General features: G+C 38.4%; 1 pseudogene; it reads left to right on the top strand.

Annotated features, from left to right (window-relative positions):
• The first annotated feature begins 238 nt into the window (after positions 1 to 238).
• LOC149194804 (putative sarcosine oxidase) lies at positions 239 to 2,278 on the top strand (annotated as a pseudogene).
• The last annotated feature ends 687 nt before the right edge of the window (positions 2,279 to 2,965 follow it).

The following is a 2,965-nucleotide window of genomic DNA, read 5'->3' as shown; positions in this document are numbered from 1 at the left end:
CTTCCTTCGTGTCAGAATCTCTTCCATTGAATCTTTTGTTAGACGATTGAGTTATGATTATCCCTTGATTTGAATTGAATGACAGTTGCTACTCAAACCATTTTCCAATCGCACAGACGACTCTCATGCATCTTTTCCAAATAGTTTTCTATAGTTAACTACCCATGTGGGTGAAAGTTTAGTAGCCTCTATTGTTGCGAGACTGTTCAAGTAGGAGGTCATCTACATCTGTGTGGGCATGGGAAAGAAGTTCAAGAAGTCAAGAAGTACAATTGCATGGGCGTGGATAAGAAGTTCAAGAAGTTCATGCTCTGTGCTCTTCTTCGCAATTACCCTGGCTATTGTGTCTGTTCTCTATGCCGACACGGTGCCATGTACCAATATGTCTAGGTGCTCCGATAATTTCATGGTTGATTTCTCCTGTTCTCATTGCAAAGTGTCCAACTACATAATTTCATGGTCGATTTCACCCATTCTCATTGATAAGCATTCAAGATCAAGATATATGGACCTATGGTCAGGCCATCCAGAGGTCTAGGGATCGAGTCTTCGCCCCAAATCAAGATCTTGGCAGATAAGAGATGGAGAGAGAAGGTAGAATTCTATTCAATCGAAGACGGTTTTCAAACGAGGGTTTTTAGAGCTTTCAGAGCTTTTTGCTAGAGAATGGATTCCCCACCTTTTCATCTTACAATGACCATTACCTCTATGGGACACCCTCCTTAGAATACCCAAGATTGCTCCAAGTCTCAATTCATGCAGGTTACCCATGTGACCTAGACAAGAGGGCCTTGTTTCTTGATCCGGATGCATTGAGGTAGAAGGTAAGCCCTTGGTTGGATGAAAGTTTCAGAGGAATGGTTATGTTAGAAAGCCTTGTTGTCGATGGCAGTTTCATGTATTCAATATACATATGTTCCATGATGAGGATTTCATTATTGATTTCCTCTCCATTGACAAATATTAAGATGTCACCAGCATCCAAGTCCCATATTTTAATCACCTATGGATTCTCTGGCCACAGGCTCAAGATGGGTCCTTTGATAGGACGGATAATGATTTATATTTTCCTCATAGCAGAAGCTCATAAAAGCCTCCATGGTTATGAGACTGTTGAAGCTGGAGGTCATCTACAGTTCCATGGGAAAGAATTTTATGGTCTGCATGCTCTTCTTCCCAATTGCCTTGGCTACTGTGTATGTTCTCTACACCGTACATGACACCGTGCCATGTACCAATCTGTATGACTACCTAGATAATTTCATGTTCGATCTTTCCCACGCTTATTGTAAAGTGTCAGAGATCAAGCATAGCCCAAGATATATGGACCCAAGGTCAAGCCATCCAGAAGTCTGGGGATCAAATCTTCGCCCCCAAATCAAGATCTAGGCAAAGAGGACATGGAGAGAAAAGGTAGAATTATATTCAACCAAAGAGGGTTTTCAGAGCTTTTCTAGTGTATGTCGTCAACAACGTGAGCAGTCCTTTGGCCTCTCTTTTCTTCACTCATTAGCTCGAAGTCATGCCAATGTATCTGAAGCCCTTCAATTGTCCCAACAATGATATAAGTAGTGCCCTGATGCACATTGATCCCCTTTGCATTTTGAACCAGGCAAAAACGTTTGGTTACATTTGGAACACCAACTCATAAAGGCCCAGTGCCTTTACACAGGAGGTTATTTCCCGAATAGAGGATGGTTCGAGCAATGCCCTTATCCAAGTGCGATCTCCCATTACCCTTTTCTACCTTTCAAAATCTTCCTATTCTTGGATGTTGAAAAAGAAAATATAGATATGGATTCAGCTTCTTCTATCTAGATGGAAAGGGAAATTGTCTCTTTGTTATGTTTTATATTATAATAATGAAAATGTATCTGGCCATTTCAGGAAGGGTTATTAACGTAAGTGGGTGGAGGATTTTCCTTCCATTCACTATTAGAGGAGGACAAACAACTCTCTTCATCATATGGATGGGCGGGCCGACCAACCAACATCTTATTCTTTATTAGAAGAATATGTGAATTTCTTGCCATTGGGAAAGACTAAGATGTCAATAACATCCAATTCCCCTATTTTAATCACCTCTAGATTCTCTGGGCATGGGTTCAAGATGGGTCCATTGATAGGACGGATAATGGCTGATCTTTCTCTCTCAGGAGAAGCTCATGGTGTTCCCTTGTAATATTTTTCAATTGAATATTTTCTTTCGAATCTGCAGGGTAATCCCAAAGAATATGAGGAACAATTTCCTCCTTATTTTTTTACCACATCCTCATAAAGGTACAAATCTACTGAAAATAATCGTTACACTACTTGAATTTGATATTGTTTATTTCAACTTTCCTTGATGAACTGGCATTTTATGTGGGTTAGATTTAGAGTGAATGGGAGTATATGTAAATGTTTATAACAATCACTACTCTTTTTAACATCAGAGTTACAGTAGATATGCTAGCTCTCCTTGCTTATATGGTGTAGGGAATCTTTTGTTATAGTCCTTTGGCTCTATGATATATATGCTCTTCCAAAAATAAAATCACTATGCCTTTTTCTCTACTGAAGCTACCAACTGCATCAAATGCTTGTCTATGTAAATGAATCAAAAGAATCAAAGGAGCTTGGAGTGATTGTCATTTTATCGGAAGCAACAATAGATTAGTATGTTAAACATATTTTCATTCAGGATCATTATGATAATGTTTCATGATGAGTGAAGATGGAAACTTAGTTTGGTTTTTATGAATTGTCATTTTCCATTATCTAACATATACAGAGCATTGCAGTACATGATTTTAAATCAAATTTTCAAAGAGATAAGTTTAAACATGCCATTTTTGGGATTTGTAATTGCAACTATTACTAGAATCCAGCCGTGTAATTGTTGGTGAAATTGCAACCTTTTATTGTTGGAATTGCATTTTTGAATGTATAAATGGGTTCAACTTTTTGAAAAATCCCCTTAAAC

The sequence above is a fragment of the Pinus tabuliformis genome, chromosome 2_2, assembly GCF_031772625.1.
Source record: "Pinus tabuliformis cultivar Carrire ecotype Pingquan chromosome 2_2, CPIR1, whole genome shotgun sequence".
NCBI lineage: Eukaryota > Viridiplantae > Streptophyta > Pinopsida > Pinales > Pinaceae > Pinus > Pinus tabuliformis.
This window is presented reverse-complemented; position numbering and strand designations above follow the sequence as displayed.